Consider the following 13,864-nt stretch of genomic DNA (forward strand, 5'->3'; position numbering starts at 1 on the left):
TATGGGTAACTTTATGTTCTATGTCCATAGAATAATCAGGAAGTTATTTCCTCTTAAGAAATGCATTTCACTAAATTTGAAATGAGAATTTATGGAAATGGAAAGACTGTGATTGCTTTGGGGTAGACTTGGTGACCTTAAGATACTTTATGGATTTCCTTACATTTCACCTTTAATAAAAATACACATAAGATTGGTATTGATATGACAGAGTGACAATGAATAAAATATTTATTCTATCATATGTGCTATACTGTAGCGGTAACATCATAAAAAGGTCAACTTATATCATGAAATATCATTATGCTTATTTAACCCCTTCACCCCCAAGGGTGGTTTGCACGTTAATGACCGGGCCAATTTTTACAATTCTGACCACTGTCCCTTTATGAGGCTATAACTCTGGAACGCTTTGACGGATCTTGGCGATTCTGACACTGTTTTCTCGTGACATATTGAACTTCATGTTAGTGGTAAAATTTATTCGATATAACTTGCGTTTATTTGTGAAAAAAATGGAAATTTGGTGAAAATTTTGAAAATTTTGCAATTTTCCAACTTTGAATTTTTATGCCCTTAAATCACAGACATATGTCACGCAAAATACTTAATAAGTAACATTTCCCACATGTCTACTTTACATCAGTACAATTTTGGAACCAAAATTTTTTTTTGTGACGGAGTTATAAGGGTTAAAAGTTGACCAGCAATTTCTCATTTTTACAACACCATTTTTTTTTAGGGACCACATCTCATTTGAAGTCATTTTGAGGGGTCTATATGATAGAAAATACTCAAGTGTGACACCATTCTAAAAACTGCACCCCTCAAGGTGCTCAAAACCACATTCAAGAAGTTTATTAACCCTTCAGGTGTTTCACAGGAATTTTTGGAATGTTTAAATAAAAATGAACATTTAACTTTTTTTCACACAAAATTTATTTCAGCTCCAATTTGTTTTATTTTACCAAGGGTAACAGGAGAAAATGGACCCCTAAAGTTGTTGTACAATTTGTCCTGAGTACGCTGATACCCCATATGTGGGGGTAAACCACTGTTTAGGCGTATGGCAGAGCTCGGAAGGAAAGGAGCGCCATTTGACTTTTCAATGCAAAATTGACTGGAATTGAGATGGGACGCCATGTTGCGTTTGGAGAGCCCCTGATGTGCCTAAACACTGAAACCCCCTACAAGTGACACCATTTTGGAAAGTAGAGCCCCTAAGGAACTTATCTTGATGTGTGGTGAGCACTTTGACCCACCAAGTGCTTCACAGAAGTTTATAATGCAGAGCCGTAAAAATAAAAAATCATATTTTTTCACAAAAATGATCTTTTCGCCCCCAATTTTTTATTTTCCCAAGGGTAAGAGAAGAAATTGGACCCCAAAAAATGTTGTGCAATTTGTCTTGAGTACGCTGATACCCCATATGTGGGTGTAAACCATTGTTTGGGCGCATGGCAGAGCTTGGAAGGGAAGGAGCGCCATTTGACTTTTCAATGCAAAATTGACTGGAATTGAGATGGGATGCCATGTTGCGTTTGGAGAGCCCCTGATGTGCCTAAACATTGAAACTCCCTACAAGTGACACCATTTTGGAAAGTAGACCCCCTAAGGAACTTATCTAGATGTGTGGTGAGCACTTTGACCCACCAAGTGCTTCACAGAAGTTTATAATGCAGAGCCGTAAAAATAAAAAATCATATTTTTTCACAAAAATGATCTTTTTGCCCCCAATTTTTTATTTTCCCAAGGGTAAGAGAAGAAATTGGACCCCAAAAAATGTTGTGCAATTTGTCCTGAGTACGATGATACCCCATATGTGGGTGTAAACCATTGTTTGGGCGCATGGCAGAGCTTGGAAGGGAAGGAGCGCCATTTGACTTTTCAATGCAAAATTGACTGGAATTGAGATGGGACGCCATGTTGCGTTTGGAGAGCCCCTGATGTGCCTAAACATTGAAACTCCCTACAAGTGACACCATTTTGGAAAGTAGACCCCCTAAGGAACTTATCTAGATGTGTTTTGAGAGCTTTGAACCCCCAAGTGTTTCACTACAGATTATAACGCAGAGCCGTGAAAATAATTTTTTTTTTCTCTCAAAAATGATTTTTTAGCCCCCAGCTTTGTATTTTTACAAGGGTAACAGAATAAATTGGACGCCAAAATTTGTTTTCCAATTTGTCCTGAGTATGCTGATACCCCATATGTGGGGGGGAACCACTGTTTGGGTGCATGACAGAGCTCGGAAGGGAAGGAGCGCCATTTGGAATGCAGCCTTAAATGGATTGGTCTGCAGGCGTCACGTTGCATTTGCAGAGCCCCTGATGTACCCAAACAGTACAAACCCCCCACAAGTGACCCCATATTGGAAACTAGACCTCCCAAGGAACTTATCTAGATGTGTTGTGAGAACTTTGAACCCCCAAGTGCTTCACTACAGTTTATAACGCAGAGCCGTGAAAATAAAACATCTTTTTTTTTCCCACAAAAATGATTTTTAGCCCCCCAAATTTTTATTTTCCTAAGGATAACAAGAGAACTTGGACCCCAGAAGTTGTTGTTCAATTTGTCCCGAGTACGCTGATAATACATATGTTGGGGTAAACCCCTTTTTGGGCACACGGGAGAGCTCGGAAGGGAAGGAGCACTGTTTTACTTTTTCAACGCAGAATTGGCTGGAATTGAGATTGGACGCCATGTCGCGCTTGGAGAGCCCCTGATGTGCTTGGACAGTGGAAACTCCCCAATTCTACCTGAAACCCTAACCCAAACACACCCCTAACCCTAATCCCAACGGTAACCCTAACCACACCCCTAGCCCTGACACACCCATAATTCTAATCCCAACCCTAATCCAAACGTAAATGTAATCCAAACCCTAACCCTAACTTTAGCCCCAACCCTAACTTTAGCCCCAACCCTAACTTTACCTCCAACCCTAGCCCTAACCCTACCCCTAACCCTAACCCTAAACGTGACTGAAATACATGGCACTGAAATACGTGGCACTGAAATACGTGGCACTGAAATACGTGGCACTTAAATACGTGGCACTTAAATACGTGGCACTTAAATACGTGGCACTGAAATATGTGATACATGGCACTGAAATACGTGATACGTGGCACTGAAATACGTGGCACTGAAATACATGGCACTGAAATACGTGGCACTGAAATACGTGCAACTGAAATACGTGGTACTAAAATATGTGGCACTGAAATACGTGATACGTGGCACTGAAATACGTGATACGTGGCACTGAAATACGTGGCACTGAAACACGTGGCACTGAAATACGTGATACGTGGCACTGAAATACATGGCACTGAAATACGTGGCACTGAAATACGTGGCACTATGACTGTCAGAAAATGTTCATTAAACGGTTAGGGGTGAGGTTAGGGGTAGAGTTAGGGTTAGGGTTTGGATCCCTTTATCACCTTGATGGTGGTGGGTCGCTTTTCAGTGTGTTTTCTGTTTTTTTTCGATAAAAATGCATGCGTTTTTAACGCAAACAAACGCATGTGCTTAAAAACGCAAGAAAATACTGCAGGTTGTATTTCTGAAAATGAACGCATGCAGAAAAAAAACGCATGCGATTGAAAACGCGACCAAACGCGTACAAAAAAACCGCATGCATTTTCAATGTTAAATATAGGGAAAAAACGCATGCGTTTTTGTGTGCAAAAAACGCTGCAGACAAAAACGCAAATGTGAAACCAGCGACGCTTTTTATAGCAAAAAAGTTTTTGCGTCTCCACATTTTGAGACCTATAATTTTTCCACATTTTGCTCCACAGAGTCATGTGAGGTCTTGTTTTTTGCGGGACGAGTTGACGTTTTTATTGGTAACATTTTCGGACACGTGACCGTTTTTGATCGCTTTTTATTCCGATTTTTGTGAGGCAGAATGACCAAAAACCTGCTATTCATGAATTTCTTTTGGGAGAGGCGTTTATACCGTTCCGCATTTGGTAAAATTGATAAAGCAGTTTTATTCGTCGGGTCAGTACGATTACAGCGATATCTCATTTATATCATTTTTTTATGTTTTGGCACTTTTATACGATAAAAACTATTTTATAGAAAAAATAATTATTTTGGTATCGCTTTATTCTCAGGACTATAACTTTTTTATTTTTTTGCTGATGATGCTGTATGGTGGCTTGTTTTTTGCGGGACAAGATGACGTTTTTAGCGGTACCATGGATATTTATATCAGTCTTTTTGATCGCGTGTTATTCCACTTTTTGTTCGGCGGTATGGTAATAAAGCGTTGTTTTTTGCCTCGTTTTTTTTTTTCTTACGGTGTTTACTGAAGGGGTTAACTAGTGGGGCAGTTTTATAGGTTGGGTCGTTACGGACGCGGCGATACTAAATATGTGTACTTTTATTGTTTTGTTTTTTTTATTTAGATAAAGAAATGCATTTATGGGAATAATATATATTTTTTTATTATTATTTATTTAGGATTTTTTTTTTTTTTTTTACACATGTGGAAAAAATTTTTTTTCACTTTTTTACTTTGTCCCAGGGGGGGACATCACAGATCATTGATCTGGCAGTGTGCACAGCACTCTGCCAGATCGACGATCTGCTGTGCAGGGCTGCAGGCTTACCAAGTGTCTGCTCTGAGCAGACACTCGGTAAGCCACCTCCTTCCCTGCAGGACCCGGATGCCGCGGCCATCTTGGATCCGGGACCTGCAGCCAGGAAGGAGGTAGGAGACCCTCGCAGCAACGCGATCACATCGCGTTGCTGCGGGGGTCTCAGGGAAGCACGCAGGGAGCCCCCTCCCTGCGCGATGCTTCCCTATACCGCCGGTACACTGCGATCATGTTTGATCGCAGTGTGCCAGGGGTTAATGTGCCGGGGGCGGTCCGTGACCGCTCCTGGCACATAGTGCCGGATGTCAGCTGCGATAGGCAGCTGACACCCGGCCGCGATCGGCCGCGCTCCCCCCGTGAGCGCGGCCGATCGCGTATGACGTACTATCCCGTCGGAGGTCATACGGGCCCACCCCACCTCGACGGGATAGTACGTCAGATGTCAGGAAGGGGTTAAAATATTCTGAATGTTAGATTTTATAAAAATACAGTAAACCTTTAACATATGTAAACTTACTGGATGCAGTATATTTCAATATATATATATATTGTCCTATGCCACCAATTGTGTACCTCACCTGTACAGCTGTAGTTTATAGGTATTCGATTAAAGAAGCACCCCTCCCATGAAAGTTTTTATCCTCTTACTATATTGAAATCATCATATTATATAGCACTGTGTACCTACAATTGCTCATTTTACCTTTCTACACAGCTAGTTCTTCTTGTTTCCATTACATCTATGACATCACATGACTAAAATCTGACTAGCTGAATCCTTCTAAGCTCTGTGTAGAAACAGGAGGTCAGTTTTCCCTGGCAGGGGAGAGGAGGGAGAAGCTGCTTCAGGAGTTGAAGAGGGAAATAATAAATGCAAGGACAAGACACTTCCTATTTCTACATAGAGCAGAGAAAAGGGGAAGAATATACTGAGTAGAAAGGCAAAATGAGCAATTGTAAGTACACAGAGTTATATGATATGATTACTGCAATATAACAAAAAGGATAAAAAATTGATGTGAGAGGTTCTTTAACCCTAAAAAAAGATCTGTCTCTTGATCTAACCTGATTAGGATCTAAATATTGACCTGAATGTACATTGTATTTGTGGTGCAAGGAAGTAGGGTTAATCCACCAAGGATTCAATCATTAATGGTAAAAGCATAAGGTCCACTTCCCCATACTTTATTTCTTCAATATAAATGGGAATGCATCATTGCGCTCCCAACATTTTACCTTTAAACTAAGTAACTACTTTTTTCATACTGCCAATATTTTTTTGTTAATTTCATTACTATTTCTATATAGTGTGGTAGTTTGGAGGTTTGCATGTTCCTTTTACATACAGAAACTGCTGATAATAAAGATACAGGTTATAAGCACTATCCAGGCATCGTGCCAGCACAAAAACTACATGTTAAGCGCAGCGGCTCATTAAAGTCTCACAACATTGGAAATAGACAAGTGAATGGAACCTCTCTTAAGTCTGAGGGGAACATGGCACACTATGGATGATAGAATCATCAAATGAATGCTTAACGTCAAGTTTAATTATTGTTACTGATTACCTCTATTTGAGAATTCACAAAACACTTTGCAAGTTGAGTAGCTATTCAGCATGCCATTTCCTTCTCAATAATTACAATCCCAGACACAATGTATTCTTTTTTTCCCTAAATATCTAAAAATGTTTCTAACTCAGTCCTATTGTTTTCGATGGTGAGCTATGCTCCGGTCATTCTACAGAATGCATTATTGGAATCATTGTTTCTGGCTTGCTTGTTTCTCCTTTAGAAATGTTTGCCATGTAGATTTTTGGTTGATTGCTTTTTTTCTCATCAACAGATGTCTGCTGGTTTCTTTGCAACCTAATATTAAGGAAAATCAAAATCTGGATTCATGTTTGGATGAATTTTTGATTGCTTTTTCAGATAAAAAATCAGCTGTGCTTCATGAGCAAGTAGTAAGTTCATATGATTTCTATTTTTAGGGGATTATTACTGACTAAATTAAAGCTGAAACTGAATGTCCTCCTATTTATAGACATGTTGTGTTTTCTGGATTTATAGAAAAGTTCTTTATAAAGGTTTCTTTTTATAGTTCATAACCAGAAAACAAAAGTTTATTTTGTCTACCTGTACATTGTTTATTCTAAATATGCAATTTAGTAGCATTGTACTCTATTGGCCATCAGTGGAAACTGTAGGTTGCAAAGTTATTGACTTTATTTTGCTTATTTGTGGGTGAAAATTACGTAGCAGAACAGTATTGCCTTTTATCAATCGAATCTTCAACACATCAAAGATATTAAATATAAAAAGCATATGGAACTGTAATAATTATAGGGGATAATTCAGGAGACTCTTTGCGTGGAACAAGACAACAGGACACAGTTTTATAAGTGGTAAAGTTTATATTATCACACAGTGATTCAAGCAGGTGCAGAGAGAAACTCAAGTCCACAACACTTGGTGCAAATAATAAACGCCGCTTAGCAGTCAATAGGAAACTTCAGAGGTAGATGCAAACAAACAGAAAGTCTATGAAGCACAGTTATACTTGAGGAAACTTGACACGAATAGATCCTTGACTTAGTCCAGACAGAGATAGATATGCTATTAGGCAGTTCAAATCATATCTTAGCTCAACCAGGGAGGCCTGGTTAATAGTCTCAGGTTTTGCAGAGCAGAAACAGCTTACATGTCCAGCAAATGCAGATGGAAGTAACACGAGCAGCAGATGAAGGAGGATTACTGAACACTGGTGTATGCAGCAGGAACTCAGAGCAGAGTGGCAGGATCTCCAACACAGGTTCACAGGAGCAGGTGCAAGGCCAGGGAGTAATCAGGAGCTGGATGCAAAGCAGAATAATCTAGCATAGACTGAAGGCTGGGGTGGAGTTTTATAGCAGGAAGACAAGTGCACATGAGACCAAAGACGCCATGTTGGAAAAGGGCAGTAATGCACAAAAGGTAAACAATGTTCAGAGTCCTGACAGGAACATTTCATTTTAGAAAAACCTCTTCTCCCAGTGTTTGGAAATTAATTTTACTTTTGAGATGCACTGAACAAACAAGATCATTGAGAACCTCATGGAGCACTGACTTCAACTCCTCTTCTTCGTCAATCCCTAGACAAACATTAATGGAAGAAAAGAATACAAAAGGCCTTCAGTAGTGAAGCAATGTGAACCATTTAATCCTCCAGAAACAAAAATGTATTTTACTCACAATAAATTGTCTTTGCAAAACAGCTAAAAAATCAATATACAGTGTATAGATAAAATGTCCATAAAAGACTAGAAAAGTCCATCTAATTACCTGCCCTACTCAAGATCTGCCATGAGCAACTATGGGGCACAGTCTCACTTTCATTCATTGATTCCCATATTTAAATGTTCTATTACAAATGGAGTTAACTGACAAAATATAAAGAACTAAGATATTATATCACTAAAGCAGTAACTCTTAAAGTCAGATCTCATAAACTCAAATTTAGACTAAATAGTTTTAATTAAAGGTCTCACAAAAGAAAACAATGTCAACAGTAATGGAACTATAGAAGAGTGAAAACCACTTAATTATTTATGAGGGATATTAGAACTATCTTGTTGCGATTTCACATGTTGTGTACTCTAACTATGATATTCTTTAGAGTCTGTAAAACATGTATTTAAAGGAAACCTGTCATGTGATTCTTGCTGATGGAACGACGGGCATCATAAGTCAACAATAGGCTCCATTATTACAAAAACCCATGTTCAACTCTAAAACACTGCAGTGTTTCAAAGAAAACACATGCTGGACTAATAGATCAGAACAAGGTACATGCATAGCATGACAGATTATCTTTAAATCAAGATGAGAAGATCTGTTGAAATTCAAATTCACTCACTTTGACAAATGTACACAGATCTCAATATTGCAAAGCTTATAATTGATCAGACTATACATAAGGGGAAGAGGAGAGAGACAGGTGACCCCACTGAACATAAGAGCTTACATGCTAAAGAAGACAGAGGGAACATTGCTGACTATAAGAAGTTACACTTAGCAGAAGAGAATGACAACCTTGATGACCAAAGAAAGGTTACATGCTGCCCATAATAGATTACACTCTACAAGAGAGAGAGGACCTTGCTTATCATGAGAGGTTACACTATACAGAAGAGAGAGGTTACCCTGCTGACCATACAGTGGTATGTAAAAATTTAGGCAACCCTGGTAAAAAATTACTGTTATTGTGAACAGTTAAGCAAGTTGAAGATGAAATGAATTCTGAATGGCCAAAAGTTAAAGATGACACATTTCCTTAGTATTTGATGCAAAAAATATAGATATACCGTATTTTCCGGCGTATAAGACAACTGGGCATATAAGATGACCCCTAACTTTTCTAGTTAAAATATAAAATCTTCTTAAAAGTCAGGGGTCTTCTTATACGCCATGTGTCATCTTATAGGGCGGGTGACCAATGCGCATATGGTGGGGTGTAGTGGTCCCGATGGCAAAGAGAGGTGGCGCCTCACAAGGAAAGTGTAAGTGGAGTATCCCCTATTACCTCATTGTAGCAGCCATGCTCTCTGTGCTGGCAGGCGGCGGCGGCAGCTCCTCTATGTTCAGCGTGGGTTCTCCGTGCTGGGAGCGGCGGTGGCTCCTTTTTGTGCAGTGTGAAGAAACCAGATTGTATCTTAATTTCCCAGACAGCCATGTTTTTGCAAAGCCAAAAGAACTGGCTTTTTGTCTGTATTGTTGTGAATTTGGTTTTTGGGCTCCCCCGGTGGTCGCTGGTGGTACTGGACTTGTGTGCTTCACTTTCTCTGTTCACCTGTTTCCATCAGGATGTGGGAGTATCCTATTTAGCCTTGCTGCTCAGTTATTCTAGTGCCGGCCATCAATGTAACCAGAGCCTTTCTGTTGCATGTTCCTGCTTCTAGACTACTATCAGCTAAGTTGGACTCTTAGTCCTAAGTTTGTTTGCATTTTTGTTCCAGTTCACAGTTATGTTATGTTTCTGTAGCTGGAAGCTCTTGTGGGCCGAAATTACCACTCCGGTGTCATGAGTTGACACATGAGTTTAAAGTAATTTCTGGATGGTATTTTAATAGGGTTTTCAGCTGACCGTGAAGTTCCCTATTGTATCTTCTTACTATCTAGTAAGCGGACCTCGCTTTGCTGAACCTACCTTCATACTGCGTATGTCTTTTCCTCTGAACTCACCGTCAATATATGTGGGGGGCTTCTGTCTCCTTTTGGGGGAATTTCCCTAGAGGTAAGCCAGGTCTGTTTTTTCCTCTATTAGGGTTAGTTAGTTCTCCGGCTGGCGCTGGGCGTCTAGGGATAAAACGTAGGTACGTCACCCGGCCACTGTTAGTTGTGTGGTAGGTTTAGCTCACGGTCAGCTCGAGATTCCATCACCCAAGAGCTAGTCTGTTATTTAAGTTCTCTGACGTTCCCTTGCCATTGGGAACCATGACACTGTATATTGGCTTGTGAATTTAGGTGTTTGTGTCTGGTGGGTCAAGAGGACAGACTTGCCCACTGATATACTATCTAACATACTGTGTAAGTCTGTAATAGTGACTGTACATTGAGTGGGTTAAGCTTTGTTTATTGATGTGTGCTTATATGCTAATAGTGCTTGTCTTGATGTTGGACTGAAAGACCCTGGGTAATTCTAAAAATAGCTTACATGCCTTGGGTATAAAAAAGACTCAGAGATCACATCCTGAGAGTCTAAAGTAATACAGAGCTACCAGCAAGACATTCTGCAAACCACCCAACAGACAAGAGAAAGGACTGCAGCCAATTCATTATGGCACCATCACGAGGGACACTGATCTAGGATTCTATAGGATACAACCTAGGGGTTTTTGGCTCCGGTCGGAAGGACACAGATCTGATCCAGTGACTATCTCTGCACCATGGATATGTTTGGAGAAAGCCAGGGTTGGGACCCACTGGTCGCCTGGTTCCATAGAGATGGTCAGATAAGCCAGGTGGTGACTTTGGACCTTGTATGGACTCTATGGACAGTTCTTGGTCATCTCTCTATGCTTGTCATTACCCCTTCTCTGTGCGTTCATCCACAGATGGAGTAGCGACCCTGGGAGCTCTGACATCATGTCAACTGGCTTTGGACCTTGTATGGACTCTATGGACAGTTCTTGGTCATCTCCCTATGCTTGTCGTTACCCCTTCTCTGTGCATTCATCCACAGATGGAGTAACAGCCCTGGGAGCTCTGACATCATGTCATACTGGAAATACGTGGAGACGCAGTGATATTTTATATGCGCCCATGTAACCAAACAATTCCAGTCATGGGGGGATTGTTCTGTTTGCTATTGTATGTTGTGGTTCAATAAAGTATTGCCACACTGTTTTACCTTAACCCTGTGTTGTCTGTGTAGTGTATTGCCCACAAGGAGACAGAGCGGGCGTTCAGTGGGTATGAGCTGTGGTCCATGCAGTCTTGCTAAAGACAGCCGGGCCCAAACATAAACAGTTGCACTCAAAAAAAAGTATCTTCAGAGTGTTTTTAGCCAAACAAGTGTTTTTTTTATTATTTTGAAAAACACCAACAATTTATTTAGAGAATTCACCGCAGTGTTGCAAGGTAACATTTCAACCCTCTGGGTCTTTTTCAAACCTTACTGGAACAGAAAGGATATATACATTGTCAATAAAACATAAACAAATAACATAAGAAACACACAAATATATACAAGTTATAATGTCCCTATTCAATAGAAATTACAGCATGTCCGTATAATAGTCGATAGGACGGCAGTATTGCAGGACCCCTAAAGAATACTGGAGAAACAACATGATAAAAATCACCAGAGATATCATTGGGCTTGTCGGGTGTTGTGCACATACTCTCGGGGAAATTTTTTAAGAATAAATACTGAAAATTAACACATTCGGTTTGTTCATGTAACAAGAGCTAAATGCACGAGGAACACAGAGAGAGCCGTATCACAGAGAGAAAAAACGTAAATACAATCATCACAGTCTTATTGTTGGAGCCCTGAGAGATCACCTAGATATGTCTATAACAGTATGTAATACTATGGTGGTGGACATAGATAGCAGTATATTAAGTAATTGGTACTGACCTTATGGAAGTAGAAAATGAGAGGAGGGTAAAATCCCTGAAGAGGTGCAGGAGTCCCATTAGGGGCTGTAAAAAGGAAGGCCACAGCGATGAATACAGTACAGTGGGCAGGAAAGCTGAAGTGGAAGGATAGAGAGCAGTGGGTATATTTACCTATCTGTGTGTCGCATCCGGTATCTGCGGTGGTGGTGTGTGGGAGCTTAGAGCTGAGCGCCCTTTATGCTGGGCGACCGGAAGTGTGGAGCGCCGGTGTACGCAGGCGCAGAGACAAGCGACCGAAGGGAGGTCTGGAGCACACAGAGGGAGAAATCTAGACTGCGCAAGCACAGTGTAGATACTGGGGTTCTATGAGAAGTGCTTGTTGCCTGGGCTTGTTGTGTGCGCAGGTGCAGTGTAATGGCTGGATGTCTGCAAAATAGGGGGCGCACATACTTCTGTGAAGTACGCTGAAGGCGCTGGGCTGGTAATATGGATGTGACCTATGTACGAATGTGGACTGGCATGCGATCAGACAGGGATAATGGAAAAAACGACAAGTGTCATGAAAACCATGAGAAAGCTAGGAGAAATAAGCAAAATTGGACAAGTACTGTGTTCACTAAAAAGAAAATAATGTACCGTATTTTCCGGCGTATAAGACGACTTTTTAACCCCCGAAAATCTTCTTAAAAGTCGGGGGTCGTCTTATACGCCGGGAATCGTCGTGTACGCCGGTGTATATGGTGGGTGGGGAGGGGGAGTGATCCTGATGACGAGGGGGCGTCTCACAGGAAAGTGAGTAATCCCCATTACCTTATCCTAGCGGTGCAGCGTGGGGGTGTCAGTGCTGGGAGCGGCGGCGGCTGCTGTGTTCTGGTGCGGCGGCTCCTCTTCTGTGTGGGGCCTCTGTGCTGCGAGGTGGCGGCGGCAGCGGCGTATCTTTATCCAGTTGGGGCTCCTCCGGCATCTCCTTAGCCCTGGAGGCCCCGCCGCAACTCCATCGGTGCGATGCGGTGGCCTCCGGGAAAATGGCCGCTGCTCAGATTCAGATCTCGTGTCCCGAGATTTCGGGACGAGATCTGAATCTGAGCAGCGGCCATTTTCCCGGAGGCCACCGCATCGCACCTATTGAGCTGCCTCCGGGAAAATGGCCGCTGCATTGCACCGATGGAGTTGCGGCGGGGCCTCCAGGGCTAAGGAGATGCCGGAGGAGCCCCAACTGGATAAAGATATGCCGCCGCCACCTCACAGCACAGAGGCCCCACACAGAAGAGGAGCCGCCGCACCAGAGCACAGCAGCCGCCGCACCAGAGCACAGCAGCCGCCGCCGCCACTCCCAGCACTGAGACCCCCACGCTGCACCGCTACGATAAGGTAATGGGGGATACTCACTTTCCTGTGAGACGCCCCCTCGTCATCAGGATCACTCCCCCCCCCCAAAAGGCACATATTCACCGGCCCTATAAGACGACATAGGGTGTATAAGAAGACCCCCGACTTTTAAGAAGATTTTATATTTTAACTGGTAAAGTTGGGGGGTCGTCTTATACGCCCAGTCGTCTTATACGCCGGAAAATACGGTAAATAAAGAATAAAAATAGAAATATTGAAAATGAAATTGAAAAAATAAAAAGTAAAAGACAGCCGGGCCAGCGGACGAGAGCACCCACTGAACCCATTTCTCCACATGCAGTGTGGGGGCTCTGTGCTGGGGGGCGGCGTATTTCTGTGCAGCATCTCTGTGCGGTGACCTCCAGGAAAATGGCCGCTGGGGGCGGCGCATGCTCAGATTCAGATCTCATCTCCTGAGATCTCGGGACGAGATCTGAATCTGAGCATGTGCCGCCCCCAGCGGCCAGCTTCCCGGAGGCCACCGCATCACAGCAATGGAGCTGCCAGTGCCTCTGGGCATTGAGGAAATGCCAGCGGAGCCCCGATGCTGCACAGAGATATGCCGACGCCGCCTTCCAGCACAGAGAGCATCGCTGCTTTGCTGCAATGAGGTAATGGGGGATACTCCACTTACACCTTCCCAGTGAGATGCCTCCTCTCTTCGTCATCGGGACCACTCCCCCCCACCCACCATATGCACCCACCCTATAAGACGAGACCTGGCGTATAAGAAGATTTTCAGGGGTTAAAAGGTCATCTTA

At 42.3% G+C, this 13,864-nt stretch overlaps 1 protein-coding gene across 4 annotated transcripts in view; it reads left to right on the plus strand.

Moving 5' to 3' along the window:
* SNTG1 (syntrophin gamma 1) overlaps nt 1-13,864 on the plus strand; it is a 1,080,379-nt gene that overhangs the window by 526,398 nt on the left and 540,117 nt on the right. For 3 of the 4 annotated variants that reach the window (XM_077270476.1, XM_077270477.1, XM_077270479.1), the window contains one exon: nt 6,460-6,577. The exons of the other annotated variant lie outside the window; for it this stretch is intronic. The gene's annotated coding sequence lies outside the window, so the exon portion shown is untranslated. The remainder of the gene's footprint in view (nt 1-6,459; nt 6,578-13,864) is intronic. 4 annotated transcript variants of the gene reach the window in all.

This window comes from Ranitomeya variabilis, chromosome 6, assembly GCF_051348905.1.
Source record: "Ranitomeya variabilis isolate aRanVar5 chromosome 6, aRanVar5.hap1, whole genome shotgun sequence".
NCBI classification, from domain to species: Eukaryota; Metazoa; Chordata; class Amphibia; order Anura; family Dendrobatidae; genus Ranitomeya; species Ranitomeya variabilis.